The sequence below is a fragment of the Fukomys damarensis genome, unplaced genomic scaffold, assembly GCF_012274545.1.
Source record: "Fukomys damarensis isolate Sample0158 unplaced genomic scaffold, DMR_v1.0_HiC HiC_scaffold_32, whole genome shotgun sequence".
NCBI classification, from domain to species: Eukaryota; Metazoa; Chordata; class Mammalia; order Rodentia; family Bathyergidae; genus Fukomys; species Fukomys damarensis.
In genome coordinates, this window is record NW_022900944.1 from 46,724,558 (window position 1) to 46,747,405 (window position 22,848).

Consider the following 22,848-nt stretch of genomic DNA (forward strand, 5'->3'; position numbering starts at 1 on the left):
TTATTTTTTGGTACTGGGGATCAAACTTAGGTCCTTGCACTCGAGGCAGGTGTGGTGCCACTGAGCTAAATCTCCCGCCCTCTTTTTGAGGCAGGGTCTATACAGTTCAGGCTGGCCTGGAACTCCTGGAGATCCTCTTGGCTCAGCCTCCCAAGTGCTGGGCTCACAGACATGTGCCACCACACCTGGTTTGAGGGTCTGCCCTAACCCACTTTCTCATCACTGGAATAAGCTAGTGTACACACTCAACTTGAGGAGGCGCGGATTTGGGCTCAGCTCCAGCGCCTGGTCAGCTGCTCCAGGGCAGAAGAGGATGGCGGAGGGGAAGGTGCTCCACCTGGCAGCCAGGGGGTGGAAGGAAGTGAGGGGCTGGGACAGGATGCTCCCTCCCAAGGGCAGCGACCCCTCCACCGAGGGCGATGAGTCCACTGACAAGTGCAGCACTATGACCCTGTCACCTTCCACACCCAGAGAATCTCGGGGCTTCTTAGATCCAAACACAGCAGTGCACTGAGCCCATGGCTGGATCCAGCTGAGGGAACGCAGATCCACACCCTCCCTTCCCCCTGCTTTTACTTTGAGATAGGCTCTTGTGAAACCGCCCAGGCTGGTCCCCAACCTGCCACCTTCCTCCCCAGCCTCCTGAGCATCTGGGATCACAGGCGCACACCATCATGCCAGCACGGAACTCCCATCCCTGGGAAGTGATTCTCTTTACTTCTAAAATCATTCCGCAATATTGTGTTGACTTGAGGGAGGCATGCATTCTCAGCTGTGGATAGCAGAGGGCGCACAGAGACCTGCACCTTCTGAAACCGGACACTTTCTCCCTGCAGAGGACCAGGAGGGGATATGCTGTGCCACTGCCCAGCAGGCAGCTGCTTCTCCTCTCCCAGCTGCACAGCTCTGTCCTGCAGGCCTGAAGTCCTCGGCCTGCAGGGACGTCTTCCTGCAAGAGCTGTGGAGTCTTCCCTAGATGCTGACCTGCCACAGACCCCAGAGCACAGGTGTTATTTGGGGTGGGAGGCCGGCTTCTAATGCCAGGAAGCTGTGCCCGGATCACTTCTGGCTGTACACTTGATCCAAGGGCACAAGAACTTTGCTTTGAGCTCAGGGTTAAGCACATGGCCCTGACTCAAGGCAGACCTGGGTGGCCCGGCCTCAGTGTGCCCGCCACGAGCAGTTTCCTGTGACCACCCAGGTTATCATCCCGGAGGCACACAGAGGTTAAGTGATTTATCCAAGGTCACGCAGCCAGGGTAGGGAGGATGCGTGGAAATAACTCCGTCTCTCACCTTTCTGCCACCAGCCCAATCCAAGCCAAAAGTCAACACTACACTCAGATGCCCGGGTACCACCGAACCGTTTCCTCCTGGGCCCCCAAGAGCTTCTCCAGGGCAGCACCTCATCTGGGGTGTGAACCCCATCCCCTCACCACACAGCGGTGGGGTGCAGCTGCCAGGCTGACTCTGCTCACCTTGGTGGGGTCTCGGGGAAGATGTTCCCATCCTTGGGGACTGCAGACCCTGCAGAATCGGCGGCTGCAGCTCTGAGAAACCGACACATGTGCACCCCACATCACGCACACCTGAGGCTGCAAGTGGCCAGCTTGTCTTGGTTCCCCTGTGCTCCTAGTGTCACTTCACCACTGGATTCCGTCCACAACTGGCAGAAACAGAGCCAAGGGCCATTTTTGTTCTATCGCCCCGGGATCAGGACCACCTCCGCACACATAGGACATCTGGGAACTGTGCGCCTGTCCGCTGCACGGACGGGGTGGCTGCACCTTGACTGAGAAGCCGGGTGGAGAACCGGCCGACCCCTCTAGGGACACTGAGATCTCACCAGGGAGCCTGGCATCAGGGCCACTGGCTACCTGCCCTCAGGTGCTGGGGCCAGGCGACCCCTGGGAAGGTGCTGACCTCCAAGGCGGGATTCTAAGGCCTGATCCTTGGCGTCCCCTGGGAAACGGCCAGAGCCTCTGCTCACTTGAGGGCGAGGAACTGAGAGTAACAAGCCCCGGCGCTCCTTACCTCAAGGGGTATCCAGCCTTGAAGCAGGCCGGTGTGCAGAGGCTGGGGAGCCCCTCACTGCAGGTTGTCACCAGCGACCCCCGGCCCTTGCGTTTGATTCCCTCCGTGGCCGGCATTTTCCATGTGAACACCAGGTGGCGCCAGGGCTCCGTGCCCGTCCAGGTCCAGGCCAGCGGCCGAACTGCTTGGAGGGCGGAGCTCCTGACTCTCCTGGCGATCCTGATGACCCGCGGGACTTCCTCTTGCTCGGATTCTGTTGCATTTGCATTGCCGTGGAAACTCGTGACGCAGAGCAATGACTGCGGGAGGGAGTGCAGCGTCAGAGAGGAGCCCGCACCCTGCTTTGAGGCCCCACGCCTGGGCCGGACCTTAGCCTCGGGGCGCGCCTCCTCCAGGTGCCACGGCCCTTCTGCTCACTGCTCTCTCGGCATCCCGCCTGGATGCGGGACCTCAGCAGAGCACCAATGGGCAGCTCCCATCTCCCCTGTCCCAGGGGAGTGAAGATCCCTTAGTCCCAGGTGAGTTTGAACACATATTACAGCGCCGACACACGACCAGTGCTCCCAGTGCCCTGCGGCCTGGGGACTGCCCAGGGGCGGGGGAATCCCGTGCAACCCAGGAGCCCTCCTAGGCTGGGGACACCAGGTCCCAAAGGGAAACGGTTCCTAGAGATCATATTTTTTGTTTTTTGAGATAGGGTCTCCAATGTAGTCCAGGCTGGCCTTGAACTCCCGGCGATCCTCCTGCCTCAGCCTTTCCAGTGCTGGGATTGCAGGTGTGCCCACCACACCTGGCCAGCCTCTTCTTGATGTACCTTTGGGTCTGGGTGTTAAGTTACCAGTGTAGCCCAGCCTCAGCACATGACATGAGAACACAGTGGCTTCAGGGGGCCAAGAAGACCCTCCCCAAAGGTTCCCTTTGCCCAGGGTTTTTTTTTTGGTTGTTTTTCTTTTTTTGGTTTTTTGAGACAGGGTCTCACTATGTAGTTGAGACTGACCTGGAACTCACTATGTAGCCCAGGCTTGTCTTGAACTCACAGCGATCCTCCTGCCTCAGCCTCCCAAGTGCTGGGATTACAGCCATGTGCCACCATGCCTGGCTTGCCCAGTGGTTTAATGGCCTGGGTTGGCCTCCTGTTCTGCCATCTGGGGACTCCAGATGCATGTGGCAGTGTCCTGAGGGGCTGGCTGGGTGCTGGGGTTCATGTGTGGGTAGTTTGTGTCTCTGAAGCCGCAGATGTAAACAGGCCACGCTCTCCTGGGGCACTGTTTTCACTCAGTCTGGAAGAAAGTTCTTGTTTATAAGTAAGACAAACATGGATATTCATGGAAGGAAACAAAAAGCTCAAGTCAGTTTTAAAGATAAAACACAACTTCAAAGAACTGTGCACTGGATGCCAGCCTAGAAAGCTCTGGGAGGGTTCTCCTTGCTTACACAGCACGCAGAGTGAGGCTGTCAACAGCAGGCAGCTTTAGTACCTGCTGTGAGCAAGGCACTATGCCCGCTAATGAAAGGGACAGAACAGTGACGTGCAGCCCCTGCTCAGGAAGATCTTGTAGTTTAGACGTAGTTTTTGTTTCGTCTTCACAACCACCATCATCACCATCACCACTAACGCCACGGACTCCATCACTGCCATCATGAGCACCACCCTGATCATCAGCATCAGTCTTTATCTTCATAAGCTCCAAAGCAGTGGCATCTGTTTCCCCCTGCCGTGACCCTAGCTTCTAAGACACTGACTGGCACATATTTACTGAAGGAAGGCCTTGTCATTGCATAATCTGGCTGGCATCTACTTTGTTCATGATCTCACTTCCACTAGAGTCCTAGGAGCCAGGGAGGATAGTCCTCTGTTCCACAAGGGGAACTGAGAAAAGAAAAAGGCCGAACAACTTCCAAGGGCTGCATGCCAACAGATGGAACAGTCAGAGTCAAACCCTAGTGTGCCACCCGCGGAACCTGAGCGGCAGCATCAAGAAGTCACCAGAGACATCAGACAGGACCTGAGCTCGCAGCCGAGCCTTCGAGGCTGGCTCGGTCAGGCTGTGCTTGGGCTTCTCTGCTGGATACCGAGGTGAGCTGGCATCCTGACGGCAGCGGTGCTGACAGGAGCTGACTGCAGAGGGTGTGACCAGCAGGGGGTTCTGGCGGTGAGCTGTGGCTGGCAGCCATGCTGGCCCTGCCCAGGCTTCCACACAGGCGCCGGTGCTGGGCTGGATGGGCTTCCGGGCTTTCCCTCTGATGAGGACACTGCCGGGAGTGCGGGAGAGGAGGCCTCTTCAGCCTCTCCGGGGGCACCTGAGAAGCAGTCATAAGGCTGCCCGGAGGACTTTCCCAGCCGTCAGGACTGCTACTTCCTCAGTGCCAGTGGCCTTGTTGGAAAACCCCAGGCTGAGATCCTCGAGTGTGCAAATGCCAGAACTCCAGGCTGTGCGGGAACCGAGCCTGAGAGGCTCACATCCATGCTGGGTGTCAGGGTGCCTGAGATCCACTGAAGGTGGATGAGTTTTTTCCAAGTTGGGGAGAAGGGCTTAAAATCAGACATGTGTCCTCTCACAGTTCAGGAGGCCAGAAGCCGGAAATCATGGTGTGGCGGGGCTGGGGTGTCTTCAAAAGCTCTAGGGAGGACTCTTTCTGCCCTCTCCAGAAGCTGGAGGGCCTCCGTGTTCCTTGGCTTGTGGCTGCATCTCCCCAGGCTCTGCTCTGTCTCCTCTGTGCCCGTCAAGTCACCTCCACCTTTGTCCTACGAGGACGAACGTCTGGATTTAGAGCCCACGCTCATCCAGCAGAGCCCTAATTTAACTTCCTACCTCTGCAAAGCCAGATTTCCAAAGGATCACATCCGTGGGATTAGGGTCCAACACATACTTTGGGAGGACAAGAGCGCACAGTGGAGGACAGCACGTCCCCGCTCCACCATTTGTGCAGACTGGGCGCCGGCTCAACAGGCCTCACTCAGGACTGCTCTCAGTAAAGCGTCAGAGGGCCGGAACCCGATCTTGTCCACGGAATCTCTCTTCTGAACACACAGAACACTCACGGTTCTGGCTGGCTCCATAACCTTCCCCAGAGCACCGGCACTCTGGGGGAAGAAGTTACGCTGCCCACACGGGTACAGGTGGTGACTCACGGTTCCCCTGGGCAGGCTGCACGGACTGGATCATGGGTGGTCACACAAACCACACTGGCCCCCTGGCTCTCACGACCTCTGTGGGGACACTGGTGGGAAACGTCACGTGGGGCAGGGAGGGTTGTCATGCCCGGCCTTCTTAGAGCCTCTGAGCAAACATCCAGTCCCCAACAAACAGGGAACATCAAAGGGCAATGCCGTTCTCAGAAAACAAACCAGATGGCCACGAAGAAAATTCAGGAAGGGCTACACACTCTCCGTGGCACCAGCAGCAAGAAGTCCAGTACTGTATGCACACCTGCTCTGACCACCCTTGGACCCTCAATCATAAACACTTCAGCCCAGATTCCTTAGTCCCTTTAATACCTGTACAATCCCAATGTCCTTCCCAGCTAGTGGCTGAGATCTGCCCCAACTTCAGTCCCTTCATACCCTGATGGTAATAAAGACTTTCTCACACAAAGCCTATGTCCGAGTGGCCTCTCACATGCTGTTTAGAACAGGGGTTTGAGTTGGACTGCAGGTGGAGAGACCCTGCCTGATGACGAAGCCACCAGACTCGGAGAGCAGGACCCCGGTTACTGCAAGGCTGGAGCTCCTGGGTCTCACTCTACTTCAAACTATATACTCCTGGACCTTTTGCGTACATTGGCTAATAAACTTCTTCCCCTACTTTTTTTTATTCAAGCCAGTTTAAATCAGGGTTTTTTTTGGGGGGTCATATGTAATAGAGCTTTGACTTGGACACATAGGTCCTAAGATCCTGCAGTCACTGCCCTTTGGAGAACTCAGAAGGTAAGACTCTGCCCTAGAAATCCATGCAAGAACATGGGATTTGGCGGGCAATAAGCTGCTAGGCTTGTGGGTCTCTTTCATAGGCCTCTGAGGTCCCGAGGATATTAAGGCTCCCCAAAACATTAAAAAGTTCCTGATGGCCTTGCTGGAGGCTGCCTCGGGCCTTCCGGCCTCCAGATGCCATGCTGCTGGTGCCCGCAGAACACGTCTGTTGGCTCCGAGCGCCCATGTGTGCCCGTGTATCTTGTGACTGCTGGACCCTCCCCCCGAGCCTTCTGTGACAGCAGCGTGGGCCAGGGCCTGCAGCGGTGGGGGTGCTGAGCTATTTCTGCTGTCAGTGAATTACGTCTCTTCGTCTGTTTCCAGAGAACAGATCCTGCAGATATTTATGTACTAAAGAACTCTGCAGATCTCAGGACCAGAAACGTTAGTTTCCGACATCTGAGAGGCCTGGTTTTCCTTCCTGGGGCTTGGGAAGCACGTCTGGTGCCTTAGTGCAGGGCTCCCTTCTTCACGGGGCTTGCGTCCCCCCAGGGCTGTCGGGAGGAGGAAGAGGGTCTGCACGGGCCTGTCCACTGGAGCTGCTCAGAGGCCCCTGGAGGCCAGCAGGGGTGTGCGCGACTCACTGCCAGCGGCCCATGGGTGCTCGCTGCTCACGGTTGTCTGTTGGGTCTGCACCGCCCAGGTCGCGCTGGGGGGGACAGTGGAGGCTGTCACCAGTGGCTCTTGCTCCCCACGGCGGCCTCCCACGGTGAGGGAGAGCTTGGCGGTGTTCCCCCAAGGCATTCAGTGAACTATTTCAGGCACGCAGAACTCTAAGAAGGGCCATACAGTGAGCCCCTGGTGGCTCACCACCTGGAACCCTCTTCATCAGGGACACCCTCCATCCCTGGGCCTGACAGGGAGTCCTCACTGCACCAAGGACTCTGGGCTTTCTTTGCCCTCAACCTTTCTGTGGGCCAGGAGGTGCCTGAGAGAAGGGCACTGCCAGGAGTGATCACCCCCGAGCCCAGCACTGTCACCTCACACCAGGGTCAAGCGACACCCGCCCCAGGGCTGGTGGACAGGAAGTCTCCACCAGGCAGGCAGGGATTATGTCTTCTCTCTCCTTTATGAGGGTCTCACTAGGGTACCTAGTCTGGCCCCAAACTGCTGGGCTCAAGTGAGCCTCCTGCCCTGGCTTCTCGAGCCACCGGGACCACAGGCATGCACCCCGTTTAAGCTGTAGATGTGCTGAGGCACAGCTGCTCGGGGAGCTAGAGGACCACCAGAGCCTCTGCATACAGACAGGCTGGCTCCTTCCTCAAAAGAAAAAGGCAAGAGCTGGGCTTCTTTACCAGCTGTTTAGCAACACGGGGAGGGCAAAGCAATCAGAGATGGGGAAGGCTGGGGGTCCGCGTGCAGGGCCACGCTTCCGTGCGGTGAGCCCGCAGAGGCCAGGGCCACACGCAGCGGGAGCGACTGCCTGGGAAAAGCGGAACAGGAAGAGCGTGGCACGTTGAGCAACTCACAGCCCAGATTGGGTCTGAGGTGACCACAAGCCATGGCCGCCGCAGCCCCTGGCACTTGCCCAGATGCTGGCCCGCCACGGGCAGCAGGCAGGAAGCGCCCACCCAGCACCTAGGCTGCTGGGCACCAGGACAGGGCCAGCCCCGCAGAGGTCCAGCCTTCAAAGCTGCCCTCGTCCTGGCCCAGGCTCCCTGGGAAGAGCCGAAGGACTGCACGGTGATGGTCCTTCCTCTTCACCCCTTCCACACCCCAAGGCTGGCTGGAGTTTGTTGTTTTTGGTAGACGAACCCATCCCCTTTCTTTATTTTGACAGAGGGTCTCATTAAAACTCTAAACTCCCTAGTCTGGGCTTGAACTGAAGATCCTCCTGCCTCAGCCTCCCAGAGTGCTGAGATTACAAGTGTGTAGCACCATGCCCGGCTGCACATCCTATTAGTGACTTGAGGTACATGTGTTTCATTTCTGAAAACGATGTAAGCAACTCTATTAGAGAAAGTTTGGAGAAATAAAAACATATTACCCTTTCTCCCACTGTCTGAACACTAGCTATTACAGTGGAATGTGGGTACATTTCCTTCCAGACTTTCTTCCCCAGTGCGTATTTCTGGATCACACATAAAACCGCAGCACAGACAGACTCGGCCCGTCAGGGCTGACCAATGTTGCCTTGGGAGCCGGCGTCCTTGAGGTGTCTGTATCTGGACTGCTGCAGCCACGAGCACTGAGGGAACCATCTTCCCACGAAAAACTTCCAACACATCGCCAAAGTGCCGCAAATGCATGGGAAGAGAGCTCCACGGCCTGCATCCAGGTTCAACAGCCACGGCAAAGGTGGTGAATACATGAACACGAGAGAAATGGAATTCAAACAACACTGAGATTCCATCTCACTGCGGAGAGAATGGCTGTCAACAAGAAATCAAATAATGACAAATGCTGGCGGGGCTGCAGCGAGAAAGGAGCCCTCCGCAAGCTGGTGGGAGCGCAAACTAGGACGACCAAGATGAGATCAGCAAAAACTAAAACCAGAAATTCCACCTGACCCATTTCTAGGTATCTTCCTGAAAGTTAGAAGACCTCATGCTACAGGGATCCACGCGCACTTGTGTTTATAGCAGCACAGCTCATAACAGCTAGATCTTGGAAGCAGCCAGTATGTCCATGAACATGAACAGATACAGAAAATGTGCTACTTACACACAGTGGGGCACTACGCTGCCGTAAAGAAGGATAAACCTGAGTTGTATGAAGAAAAATGGACGCCCCCAGAAGGCTGGCGTGGTGGCGCACGCCCGTAATCCCAGCACTCGGGACGCTGAGGCAGGAGGATCGCCGTGAGTTCGAGACCAGTGTGGACTACATAGTTCCAGGTCAGTCTCAGCTACACAGTGAGACCCTATCTCAAAAGAACAAAACCAAACCAAAATGGGTGCGCGTGGAGACCATAATGATACATGAAATAAATCAGACACACAGCTTAAATACCACATGGTTTCTCTGCTATGAGGAACCTGAAGCATAAGTACAGAGCAAAAGAAAAGACAGATCACAGGTAACAGGGAGATGGATCTTTTGCAAATGGGAGAGGGAAGAAGAGACCTAGGGAGCAGGGAGGGGAGGGAGAGGAAGGAAAGTAAAAAGAATTAAGACGTGTTAGGTGCCTGCTCAAACGCCTCACAAGGGATGTGATCATGTACCCATACATGTACCAATAAAAATAAATTAAGAAAAAACCCAAGAGGGCCAGGGGTGTAGCTCAGCAGCCCTGCGCCCGCCTCGTATGCGCAAACAAGGTCCTGAGTTCGATCCCCTGTACTAGAAAAACAAAACAAGAAAACAATCCTGGCAAAGGACTTGACCTGCTGTGGCTTTTAAAAAAATAGGTGGCGAAATACACAGAGCCTAAAACTGACCACTTTACCCTTTCTTGAGGAGCGCAGGGCAGCGCTCGGCTCCAGCCGACAGAGCGGGCGAGGCCAGGTGTGCATGCGCTCACCACCCAGTCTGCTCCAGGTTCCTCGGCCTCCGTTAGAGGGTGGAAACGTCACATCTGTCTGGCTTATTTCACTACGCCTGCTTCCCGGTTTGTCCACGTTGCAGCCTGCCTCAGAATCTCCTTTTCAAGGCCAAGTAATAGTCCGTCCTACGACTCTACCATATCGTTACCCTCTGGTCCGACGCTCAGTGTGGGACGTTTGGGTTGTCCGATCCTGTGTTCTAAAGCCAACCCACCTCTCAGCCCTCGTCGTCCATCACTGTGTCTAAATCCCTCAGAGGGCTTTTCAGAAAATGTCACAGTGATGCCGCCCAGCCAGCTAGATTTAGCAGTGCTGTATTCGCGTCTCCAGGTGAGGGTCGGGTTTCTCTGATTGATCTCATGCAATCCTCCTAGTCACTTTGCTCGAATCAGGAGCCAAAAAAAGGTTGCGTCTTGAATCTACATTTCCATTATTATTATTATTTTTGAGAAAAGGTCTTGCTCTGTAGTCCAGGCTTCCTCGACCTCACTACGGATCCCAGGCTGGCCTCGAACTTCTGGCAATCCTCCTGCCAAAGCCTCCTCAGTGCCACACCTGGCTTAGAACCGACACCGCCCCCCCGCCCCGTATTTGCTGAAGACATGGTGGTCACCCCGTGGCTCTGAGTGGTGGGAGGCCCTGGACGTCCATGGGTGCAACTCAGGGTCCGACTCTGAGGATGCGGGAGAAGGGCGCCACCTTCTGCTCAGGCGTCCACGCAGGCGGCACCATGTGGATTCCCCTCTCCTTTACGCACTTCTGGAGCCTTTATTCTGAAACCGCTTCAGGCTCAGGCTCCCACAGAGGGCTGGGTTCCAGAGGCTGCTCCTGGGTGTGCCTGGGCTCTGGCCTCTGTCCTCGGCAGTCACCATCTGGCCGTGTCAAGCTTGGCAGCAGGCAAGTCAGCACAGGTGCCCGGGCACCCCAGTGCCCTGTGTTTGGCACGGCATGGGGCTGTGCCTGTCCATGGCGCTAGCCCGGCTCCAGGCTCCCACTCTGTTGAGCCACTTCAGGATGCTGTGGTCTCCTCCTGGCAGGGACGGGGCACACGTCCCGGGGGCCCAGGGGCTCCAGACAGGGATCCCAGCCATGCACCCCCAGCCGCTTGCAGTCTGGTGCCTCCCACGGCCCAGCCTGGGCCTGAGAAGTGTACCCCGCTCATTCCTCAGCACATGGGCCAGGGGGGGTCCCTGCAAGCATTGCAAACATTCTGCAGGGTCCACTTCACTGGTGATGGGGGAGCAACACCAGGCTGAGTGTCAGAAAACGTCACTCATTTTCCGCGGGGCTGCATAAAAGGGAGGAGGAGACAGGTAGGGAAGAACCGGTGGGAGGACCGGGAAAAGGGGGGGGAGCGGGAGGAGAGGTGCAGAGAGGCAGAGGCAGGGAGGGCGGCGGAATCATTCTCCCACGAGACGGCCACTTCTCTCCCACGGGCAGAACTCCAAGCTGCTGTGACTGCATGGTCAGCCATACCCAGGGTTCTACTGTGCTGCTGTCATGTGGCAGAGTACCTCATGGTCTAAGAGGATTGCACAAGCTCCAGCCATCATGTCTGCCCTCTAGCCAGCATGGGGGAGGGAAGAGGACATGGCTGTCCCCTTGCTTTGAGGATGTGTGGCAGAATGCACCTCACTCAGCTTTCACCTGTCAGCTCTTCCCAAGGGCGTGCCCTTGATGGCTGCCTAACGATAAAACCCACATGCTCCCCAGAAGTGGGCTGCATGGGTGCAGCTGGTGTTCCATTTCTAGACAGGCCAGTGAGGATGAGGGGCTGCGGGGTGGGGAGCAGCCGGGAGAACAGGAGGGGTCTGCTGAGCAGGGAGGCCTTGGAGGGGAAGCGCAGCCCTGTGCCTCTTGGAGGAACCTGCACCCAGGCAGGAGGTACAATTTATTCTTTCTCCCCACACCCTCCTTTTGTTTGAGGCAGGGTCTTGCTGTGTAGCCCTGGCTGGCCTCGAACTCATGGTGATCCTCCTGCCTCAGCCTCCCAAGTGCGAGATTACAGGCACACACCTAACAAGGCAAGGTGGCAGGTTTCCACTGGGCATGTGGGTGGTGCTGGGGAAACCTCCTCTCAGTGGCTGACAGAAGTGAGTGTTCTGTGTCTCCTGGCCACGAGGGACTCCTTGCAGACTTGGGAGGAGGAGGACTAGCCCAGGCAGCTGTGTGCCCTGATGTGATGAAGACAAGCCTCCTGTCAGGTGTGGTCAGTCCGGGCCCAGCCCCAGCTGGTGTCCCTCAGTCCTGTGGGACTGCCTTGTGCCAGGAACAGAGGCGGGCAGGGTGGGCTGTGAACCTGGGCGGCCTTGGCCAGGCCCTGAGCGGCTGGATGTGAGCCGGGTGTGGGTGGAGAGGATCACAGGCCCGGTCCCAGGGAGGAGAGGTGAATGTGGCCAGTTGGCACGCGGGGAAGGAGAGCCCAGGGCCATGGTCAGTGGTGTCACCTGCATGGCAGCGCTCCAGGCTGTGGGCAGAGGAGGGATGCCCGCTGCCCACAGGAGGCTGCACAGGGAGGGGCGCCTGCACCTGACCCGGCCTCACGGGAACCTGCCTGTTTATGACTTGGCCTCCTGCGCGACTCGCCTCAGGGACATGGCCAAAGCTCCTGTCCCAGGACAGATGGACAGCGGTCACTCAGGGCATCGGCGTCCTGGTTTCCGGGCTCTGCATCCTGGAGGCTGCAGGTGCCAGAGCAGGATGACAACACTGCCTTTTCGGTCACCTCCCCGGTCCACATTCCAGAGTCTTCTCTCCAGGGCCGGGATGGGGGTGTGAGAGCGCCTCTCCCTCTCAAGTCAGACACAGAAAAGATGCTGCAGCCTCAGTCCCAGGGCTCCCGGAGGGGAGGGCGGATCTTGGGGGAACTTGGAGCAGCAGCGCCTGGCTTCCTGGTGGTTCCTTGAGCCCCTTTTGGCTATAGGGGGACAAACGTTGGCTCAGAGCCCGAGGGGCGAGGTGACACAGACACGTGCTGCGCAAGCACCTGCGTGGTACAAGCAACCCCTTCTGGCGTGTCTGCTCGCTGCCAACGACGCGGGGAGGAGGTGCGGGTGGGCCCGGCCAGCCGGCCACCACTCACCGTGACACATGGGTGCCGGGACAGCACCGCACCGGCAGCCACCCAGAAAAGCCCCCCCCCAGGGAACTTCCAAGGGGCCCTGGAAGTCCGTGCTGGCGGATTCTGCCACCCCGAAGACACGTGGGTATGTGAGCTTTGTGACGCGATTTCACAAGAGACCACAGTCACGGCAGGAGAGGAGCCTGCCGTGTGGTCAGCCAGGAAGTGGCATGGTGACTTGGGACATTTTTGTGCTCCTAGAGATCTGCTTTGCTGAGGACTGTGGCATCGCTATCATCTTATAGCCAAGGTTTTGGATAGTTGCATGCTTGCTTTTTTAAAAATTTATTTCATTGGTACAGTTTAGACATACACAGCCATCACGTTCATCATAGGAATTTGTACCTGCACACGGTACATCTTGATTTTTTGTTCCCCAATCCCCTCCCCTCCCTTCGACCCTTGATATAGGGTGTCAAGCAACCCAAATTACCACGATTAATCCAAACAAGGGAAATATTATAACTCCCAACCTGCCTGATATCTGAAATGTGAGTCTGTGTTTCTTAAAACTGAAGAATGAATTCTAGCAACTGGAGATTAAGAGTGAGAAAAATTCATTGAGAGAAGGACAGCTGCTGAGAGAGACAGAGGGGCACGGGAAGGTGGGTTGCCTGGGCCGTTTTCCAGGGGGTTTCTACGGAGCAAAGACATGAGGTGAGACGGGTACGAAAGTGAGTCGGCTAATAAGACCTAGTGGAAATCACAGGGTGGGCTCCAAGGTGGGACAAAACTGTGACCAACCAGGAAGGTTACAGGTACAGTCACCCAGGTGACACTGATGAAGTGGGGGTCAAACGGGAAAACAAGTCACGTGGTGGGCACACAAGGAGTTTCCGGAAAGGAAACGGGATGGGAGGTCAATGCCCATTTAGGGTCAATCGCTGCCACCCACCCCCAGCGGAAGTAGGTGGGTGCAGTACTTTTTTTTATAACGCTAACCAGTGCGTGTGCCTCAGGTTTTTTATGCTAATTGCCTTACACTAATTTCTAATTAACTCGGCTGCCTGCAATACCCTGTGTCCCTTCCTTATTTATAAAAGCGTTTCCAATTATTCTGAACATACAAAGCTGGTCACGATGGAGGAGAAGCACCATCGAGGCGTGCGGTCATCAGAACACAAAAACTGAGGAACAGCATCAGCAGTGCTCAGGAGAGGCCACGCCGTGGCTCAGTCGTCCCCGGGGCAGGTGTGTGATCTGAGCTCAGCTGGGAGGCTGTGGAAGGCACAGCTGCCTGGAACTGGGGCTCGGCCATGACCTGGAGTCCCCCGCCACAGAGGAGGAAGGCAGGGTGGAGAACATAGCCCATGCAGGGTCCTGTGGTCATAGCCTGGGGACCTTGTCACTTACGTGCTCTATCCCAATGGGCTCTTCTGTCACATGGGGACACTGCTGGGGGATCAGATGAAGCAGCAAATGCTTGTAAATGTTCAATTTTATTTTTTGGTATCGGGGATCAAATTCAGGTCCTTGCACTTGCAAGGCAGGTGGCAGAACAACTGAGCTAAATCCCTGGCCAAATTTTATTTTATTTTATTTATTTTTAAAACAGGGTTTTTGTTTGTTTGTTTTGAGACAGGGTCTCACTGTGTAGTTGAGACTGACCTGGAAGTCACTATGCAGCCCAGGCTGGTCTTGAACTCACAGCAATCCTCCTGCCTCAGCCTCCCTAGTGCTGGGGTTACAGGTGTATGCCACCACACCTGGCTCAATTTTATTTATTTTTGAGATAGGTTCTCACTGTGGAATCCAATCTAGCCTTGAACTCCCCCTATGTAGACAGGTTGGCCTTGAAGTTCTCCTGCCTCAGCCACCTGGAGTGCTGGGATTATAGGCATGCACCACTACACCCAGCTTCAACTGTAAATGTTATTTACAAGGCTCTATCAGGACAGTGAAAAGGCTCTGACAGGAGAGACAGGAGGTAGCTTATTTACAAAATAGGCTCCTGACTTCAGTGATCAGTAGATGCGGAGTTTCACTCTCAGAGTGAAATGATGAGAGGCCAACAGTAATTATGTATTTGACTCTGGAGACCAAATTATTTCTTGGAAAAACATGGGAGTGAATGTTCTCAGAATTCATAAAGGGAAATCCAAATAAGGGAATTATAAAAATTCTACCCCAAGAGGAGGAGGCAAATCAGAAGAAAGCACATGCACATTAGGGTTAGAAAAGTATCTTGTTTTTGTTTTTTCTGGTGCTGGGGATTGAACCCCTGGCCTCATATATGCCAAGCACGCACTGAGCTACACCCTGGTCTGCCACCAGGTATTAGAAATGACCAAGGAACTTGAGTTCCTGGGGATGTTAGGGAGCCGCTGTGGAGCCACCCATACTGCTGGCACCTTCCCCAGAGGGTGCGCTCAAGCTTTTAGAGGTAGCAGCGTCTCTGTGGGTGAGGAAATGGCTGCTGATCATACTCAGGGAGCTCAAGGGCTTCTGCTGATTCCTCACCTGACTGCTAGTTAGTCCCTGGCACCAGGTTCACAGCTCAGGCCTGAGAGCCACAGAGGTGACTTGGCCAGGTGACACTAATTTTTTTCCTGGTACCGGGGACTGAACCTAGAACTTTGTGCTTGCCAGGCAGGTGTGGCGCCACGGAGCCAAATCCCCGGCCCAGGTGACACTAATTCATCACAGGCTCGACGCAGGTATCCTGTTTCCTCTGTGGCCTGGGGCCCCCAGCACCCAGAAGCGGCAGCCACCGTGTTCACGGGTGGCTTCCTGTGGTGTGGTGGGCGCAGCTTTTACAGGCAGGAAGTAGGCATGACCTCCAGAGAACAGAGGTCAGAAAGAATCAGGTCAGGTGGGAGTGTGGGGGTCACTGTGTGGAGTGCACACGGAGAAGCCAGGTGTACTCAGAGATGAACAAGCGCTTCGGGGGTGCAGACTTCCTTTTTTTTGATTCCAGCACACAGCGTTTAGAAATACATTTTTCCCTCAGCATAGACACTCCTCTAAGTTTCCAGCTGTGGCTGGTCTTCCCCCAGAAGGAAGCCAGGGCAGCTACAGGCCTCCCTTTCCCCTGCCTTCGATAACTGAGAACAGCCATCACCGAAGTCCTTTCTGCCTCCTCTAAGGATTCCGGGCAGGGCCATGCTGAGCGACAGACTTAAACGTTCACTAGCGCTACCTGGTGTACTGAAACCAGTTGGCTTTGACACAGAGCGAGCCTATTACGTGAGCTCCCTTAAACATCCTGAGGGAGAAGCAAGCTCTGGATCTTATGTCGTGGGGCAGGGGCAACGCACACTCATTTTACAGAGCTGGGTGAGTGCACCACTTCCCGGGCTGCTGTGAGGTAGCCCTGAAGGCCAGGGCTCATAACAGCAGAAATGTATTTTCCCATGGTTCTGGGAGCCAGAAGTGCACCATTGGCTGTGGGTAGGGCCAGGTGCCCCGAGGCCCTGCAGAGGGCTTTCCTGGACTCTCTCTTCCTTCTGGGGGCCGCTCATCCACCTTGAGAACCGGGGCCTGCGGCTACCTCGCTGTGATCTCTGCCTCTATCCCGCTGCCTGTCCAGATCGCTCTCTTCCTACCGCACACCAGTCGCCGGACTTAGGCCCCAGCACGACCTCATCTTAAATCGGTGACAACTGCAAAGGAAAGTGGGGACTGCGGCTTATCTTCCAGGAGACACAACTCAACCCAGAAGAGGGAAACCAAATCCTGGTTTGTGTGTGTATGTGCAAGTGTGTGTATGTGGTAACTACAGCTTCTGTTCGGAAGGTGCTGGTTTCAGACGGCCCATCGAAATGAAAGCATGACTTGTTTATTGGTGAGAACGCATGGTCCACTTTGAGCCACTCAGTTCTGGGGATGGTGGGAACCCTGTCCACGCGCAAGTTCCGGATGTCAGCCAAGGGCCACTTTGGATGAAACCTTTCTAGCAGCAGCGGCTGAGGACCTGCTGTGGGGACGCCCGCAGCTTAGTGCAGCAAGGCTGAGCCCTGCCATCGCCTGGGTCCTCTTGTCCACGTGGCTGGCGGGCGGGGAGGACCTGGAACTTCTGAGTCTGCACCCCTCACTCGAGTGCCCTGCATTCTGCTCTCCAAGGTCTTTGCAAGAGGGACGTCCACGCATGTGTCCCCACAGGACTGCTTATTTTGCCTTTTGAATGCTTGCTTCCCTATGCCCTCGTGTTTTTTTGCATTTCTTTCTTGTTGCATGAATCAAACATGCACTGCCTCACCTAGAGCTCCCAGCACAAGAATTCATTCTATCAGTGGCGTTTGTGTTCCAACTTTGGCTTTGGTGGTGCTGGGGATGGAACCCTGGGCCTCATACAAACTAAGCAAACGCTCCATCACCGAGCGGCACCCCCGGCCCTCTTCAGTCAGGAACATCCAGTTCCAGCCAGTTGATTCTGTGGTGCACCTCGTGCACTTCAGCTCTGCCGGTCTTGGCAATGTCTCCGCACTGTTCTCAGGCTGCTGACAGCTGTGCAGTCTGCTTTCGAGCGCGCTCTTCCCATGCTGCCTCGTTCGGGTCTGTTTTTCTGCTCCTGAGCATTATGACTTTGACCCCTTACTTGCTCGCTCCTCGTGCGTTTCTGGGCCAAGAACACTCTGGTCTGATAACAGCAGCTGCCAGGAGGAGATGGGCTGGAACCGAGTGACTAATGTGCTCCGTGAGGCCGTGCAGCCACTTCCCCTGGGTCCCCGCCACTCCTCGGAGCGTGTGTGTCAGGGCTGTGTCTTCTCTGTTTATGCGTCTGTGGGTTTTCCAAGGTCAACTACAGTTTAACTCCTATGTGGTATGGGAGAGATTGATGGGGTGCTGGGGCTCTGGGGAGTGTACGGAGCTCGCGTCTAGCTACTAACCTCGCCTGACAGGTTTAACATTCACCGTTTGGTGTGGTTTTCAAAAGGTTTCCACTTTTTAATTTTCGAGTGTTGACAGAAGAGGTTTAGGGGGCTTCGCTTTGAAAAACATTCATCCTTAGAATAAGCCCTGTGAATCCTTCCATACTCTTGGTTGGGCAACAGAGGTCCGGGCGAAGAGCCGCTGAACCCAGGCGCGGACGCTTGCTGGGCGGAGATGTCACGGGTTCAGAGGACACGTGCTTTGGGCCCCTGCCCAGCAAGGTGCTCACGACACAAGGTGCCTGGCAAGGTTCTTAGACTCGTTGAACCCAACCCGAGGGAGGCCTGCACGCTTGGTCAGTGACCAAGAACTACTTTCTTTAGGCCCATCGCCCATTTCTCTTCTTCAAGGCCTTGCCCTAAGACTTTCTGTTAAGAGAAAAGATTTGTAACCCTGGAATTCTGACATTTATACACTTGCAAGATGAACAGGGCATGTGTGGGGAACCTCAGCTCTTCCACGGCCCTCCCTGCATGTCGCTTTCTCGCACTCCTTTTCCTCTGCTGCCCTTTCTTCCACGAACGTTTACCACGACCCCTCTGTGGCTAAGACGTGTTGGGCCACACAGTGCCGGGCCACGAAGATGACCCGCCTCACCCCCAAGCTTTGGATGTGTCAGAAAGGCATTCAAAATTAGTTCCAACCAAAGTTGCTGGAAGACTAGAAAGTTGGCAGTTCATCTCCCAAGTAGGAACTTCCGGCCACGTGAGCAGCTCAAGCCACGGGGCTCCAGAGGCCCATCCGGGTGGTTGCAGAGTGCACTCCACGTGTGAAGACAGCTGATGATTCCACGCATGTTGATCTGAGACATCGTAAGCGCCTGGGCAGACCTGGCTCCTCGTGACTGCTTGTGTGGCTGGGGTGCATGGTTGGGATCCAGGAGGAAGACAGCTTTAGAGCTGGTGGCTACAGACCACCTGCCTATAGAGCTCGAACCCTGAGCCTGGCCAGCTAGAGTGGGTGAAGAGAACATTCAAAGAACATTCTGGATTCCAGGGGACGACCTGAGTTGCTCTCTGAAGTGCGTCTGAACTCTGAAACACCACGATGCTGTTACGAACACAAGAGATGGTGACCCTACAGCCAGCCAGAGAGAACCTGGAAATCTGACATTTTGGAAAACTAGCATGAAGGAAAAAAAAAAAAAAAAAAGAAAAAGAAAACCCATCAGCAAGTATTTGTTGGGAGTCTCAACTCCATGCTGAGGGCAGAACAGTGGCCCGACTCCAGGGTATGGAGAAAGCCAGGTAGCAAAATGCATAGGGAAGAAGAAAGGACCAAGACCGCAGGAAGCTGGAACTGGCAGGGTCCTGTCCAGGACACACACGGTCACACACGGCCCTGAAAGGAGGCTCTTTGTGCTGCCCACGCTCCAGGTCCAGGTAGGCCCAGCACACCTGGCAGGTGTGGCCTGACTTTAACAGTTCTCCCCTTTGCTCTTAAAGGTGTGCCACCAACAGGAGAATAGCGAGAGGCTCTTCAATGGTAAGTCAACAAGGAGGACTGCTAGGTATCCACTGGTGGGAGAATGGGCAAGCACTGTGGGGTCTTTGTACAATGGAGGTCACCTTGTTACCAGAAAGGAACAAACCACAGCATGGATGAAGTCAACAACAGCACCAGTGGTCCCAGGAGCTCACTCCGTGTGTATTCCAACCCACCATGGGGTGGAAGACCCCAGATCAGGAAAGCAGCAGTCACCATGCGCACAGGCTAGACTGAGCAAGGGATGGAGTGATGGGAACGTCCATTCCCCGATGTGTGTTTGGGCGACACACACATTTGCACTTGTCCAAACCCAGTAAACACGTGAGCAAAAGTTGGGCATTTCATCACCTATTTGACACTAAAAGGAAGAAATGTAGACCAGCCTTGGCCTTGGCCAGGAGATAATGACGGGTGTACTAAGGTTAGGAGAAGGGTACCGTCCCCTGCAATCTGCTTCGTTACGGGTGGAAAAGCCAAGGTGGATGGATGGGTGGCGAAGGGAGGCCCGAATGGCAGCTGCCTGACCCTAGAGGGCATCCAGGCAGTGAGGACGGGCCCACGCCGCCGAGTCCTCTCAGGTTGGCTGTGGGCTGACCAGTGCTCCCGATTCAGGGTTGGGACGACAGATGCCCAGTCATCACGTAGGTAAAGGTTGCTGTCCCCATATGCATAGGAGGAAATTGAAGGCGGCAATCGCAGAGCCAGGGTGAGAGTCGGTCAGCCTGCCCTTGAGCCCTCATCCTCTACCCTTCACCCCTACGCGGGGTAAGGTGCCACTTGGCACCTCTGACGTTCAGTGGTACGAGGAGGAAGGGTGAGGCCCTGCCGAGGAAGCAAAGAACATGTCTGAAGTTCCTCCTCCTCCCTCCAGCGACTGCAGTGTCCTCGCCGCTCTCCTGTGAGCCTACCTGCTCCGCCCTCGCTTCTTCCTCGGCTTTCCAAGTGTCCAGGTGGCAAGGCTTACCCCTGCTGCTCCCATTCCACTCTTCTCCTCTCCATAATTATGGTGCTTCTCTACCACGAGGGTTTACTGGCAAACAAAGTCAGATTTGGCCACAGGGGTTCAAGTTCCAGTTCTGCCTCCCTCCACCGGTTACGGCCTTGGACGAGTCACCCAACCTGAGCAGGGTCATTCTCACCGCCAGACTAGGAACAAGAGCTGCCCCTAGGACTGCAGTGAGGTCGAGCCGGGGTCCAGGATGTCAGAAAGTGGCCTGGAGGTCAGGGAGCCACCTCCTAACCGCCTCTTCATGGACACACCAGGGAGCACGTGAGGCTCACCGTAGCGTGTTTCCCCCAAGCCTTTCCTCTCGGCCTCTGACTCCACACTGACTTCCTGACCACTCCCTCCTCCCCACCCCTCTCCTTCTTCACCTGAAACTCACTGCATTCTACTGCTCTTCCCGCCAAAGTCCTTAAAGAATCCAAACGATCACTTTTTCATTTCTTCTCAATTTTTCCTCAAACTCGCCCCATCAGCATCTCTTGGCTTCTGAGCTCAGTGCACCCCAACTCTGCTGCCAGTGACAGATGAATCCTTCCCAAACACTGCCGTGTCCTATCCCTGTGCTGCTCAAGGTCTTCCTGAAGCCCCAGTCGAAAGTCACCTACACTAAGCTCCTAAGGGCCCCACACCACAGCCTCGTCTTACGCGCCCAGCCCTCCCTCTCACCTGAACAGCAGTACCAGGGGCACAGCTGTGGAAAACTCAGACACAGGTAAAAGTGGGAAACGAGAAACTGCCACAGATCTACCACCAGCGATAATCAGCGTCTGCCATCGACGCACACCCGCCGGAACGTACATTCCTTCTAAACAGCATAGACCTTCGATGCCTCCAGAGCGGAGCCCTCCCTTCCCGCTCCCGAACTAACGGCTTCGGGCCTCTGGCAGCAGCTGCTGGTGTGGGGTGTTCCCGGACTCTGCTTCCTGTTACTCCCCCCACCTTTTGATTTTGTTCTCAGCTTTGCTATTTTTAGTTTCTCTGAGGCCCTCCTCCTCGCTGGGTTTGGTTTGCACCTTAGCTGAGCTACATCAGCTGCCTCAGTTTCCTCCTCGTACCTGACACCCGGAGCTTACAGGACGACAGGTCCACATTTTACACAGCTCAGTCCAGGCTTGAACACAAGATGACATACAGAAGGGCGTGCTGCGGAGGAAAGCTGTGCATGTCACGGTGGCAGGGAGCAGATGGACTGGAGAGGACCGTGCCATGCCCCGGGGACCGCTGCTAACAGCACACACCACCCCCGATGGCACATTTAATCATGGCGCCCCAGGATTCGGTCACTGTGCAAGAGCCCTGCCTTGGAGGGACTTCTAGGTGAGAAACCATAATCCCAGCCCTTTACAGTTTTTAAAATTCGGAGGCAAGTCTTGCTAACTTGCCTAGGCTGGGGCCAAACTTGCAATCCTGCCTCAGCCTCCCAGAGAGCTGGGATTAGAGGTCTGCCACTGTCCCTGGACTATTTTCCTAAGATTTAGCTTGGGTTACCATTATTTCAGCATTTCCTCTGAATATCTCCTTTCTGCCTTATGCCTCACAGAAAAGAACACAAAATAAAAATGTGCAGGCTGATGCACCGCTGGACGCCTCGCCCTGCAAGCCACAGCCCTCCCTCCCACAGTCCCCATCAGGACCTTCACAGCTGTCTGTTCCTTACTTTGTCTTGGCTTGCACCATTTCCGTGTGATCCCCAAACGTTACCACTTAATAATGTTTGGCTTTTAAAATTCATGTCATGAAACGCCTGTGTTTGGAGACACGGTCTTGGTATGAAATTCAGGCTGCACTTGAACTTCAGCTCTCCTGTCTCAGCCTCCTGCGAGCTGGGATCACAGGCGAGTGCCACCATACCTGGCTATGAAATGCATTTTTATTTCTGAGGGTGGATCTGGCTTCTGTACCCAAGATGTGAGGAAAGATTCACCCATCTTGGATGCATCTCTGGGTCACGCACCTTCACTGCAGGGTATTGCTTCTTTGCATGAGCATCCTTCATCCATAAATCAGTCTGAAGTCCAAAGTTTTGCTTTATTTGAGGCGCTGGGGATTGAATTCAGGGCCTTCACACGGTCCCAGAATATTTTGTTTTTTATTTTCAACAGGGTCTTGCTAAATTGCTTGTGCTGGGCTTAGACTTGTGATCCTCCTGCCTCAGCCTCCCAGAGTGCTGGGATTACAGACGTGCCCCACCAGGCTCAGCTAAAATCTGAAGCTTTCTGAGTGCTGGCAGCATACCACAAGCAGAAAACTTCACATCAAACTTATTATTAAAAATATTATATAAAATTACCTTCAGGTTATATATAAGGTGTGCAAGAAACATAAATAATTTTGTGTTTAGGCCTAGGTCTGATTCCCAAGGTATCTCCTTATGGATAAATATTCTTTAGCCTGAAAAACATTCAGAACCTGAAACGCTTCTGGTCCCAAGTACTGTGCATAAAGGATTCTCAACCTGTACCAGTTTATCCATTCTAGTGTTGATGGACCTTTGGCCCTCCTCTAGGCTCTGGGAATTCCCCGCAAGGATATGTTTACACATATGCTGGTGTTCACACATCTATCAGCACATGACAGAAGTGGAACTGTAGCTCATAGGGTGTGCGCTCTTGCAGCTCACTGAGGCTTTATTTAGTCTGTAGTTCTCTTGGGCCAGCCTGGGTACACAGAAACCTCATCTCAAACCGACCAACCCAGAAACTGAAACAGGTGCCATTAAAAGAAAGTGAACTTTTGTTCTGCAAAAGAACCTTTAGAAAAGGGGAAAAGACAAGTTACACAGTGGGAAAAGATACCCTCAATAAAGTCTCCCTGGGGATTGGTTCCAGGCGCCCCTGCTCCCTTACCCTGAAAAAAAAAAAAAAAAAAAAAAA

At 54.8% G+C, this 22,848-nt stretch overlaps 1 protein-coding gene and 1 long non-coding RNA gene across 2 annotated transcripts in view; one reads left to right on the top strand and one right to left on the bottom strand.

Annotated features, from left to right (window-relative positions):
- Positions 1–1,483: 1,483 nt before the first annotated feature.
- The window catches only part of LOC109118165, a 33,251-nt gene continuing 11,886 nt past the window's right edge, over positions 1,484–22,848 (bottom strand). The window contains exons 2-3 of the long non-coding RNA XR_002025472.1: positions 2,034–2,332; positions 1,484–1,665 (exon numbers count right to left, since the gene is read on the bottom strand). This is a non-coding gene — a long non-coding RNA (uncharacterized LOC109118165). The remainder of the gene's footprint in view (positions 1,666–2,033; positions 2,333–22,848) is intronic.
- Positions 2,320–22,848, top strand: part of Irf8 (interferon regulatory factor 8) — a 78,635-nt gene continuing 58,106 nt past the window's right edge. Inside the window, exon 1 of the mRNA XM_010627491.2 lies at positions 2,320–2,551. The gene's annotated coding sequence lies outside the window, so the exon portion shown is untranslated. The remainder of the gene's footprint in view (positions 2,552–22,848) is intronic.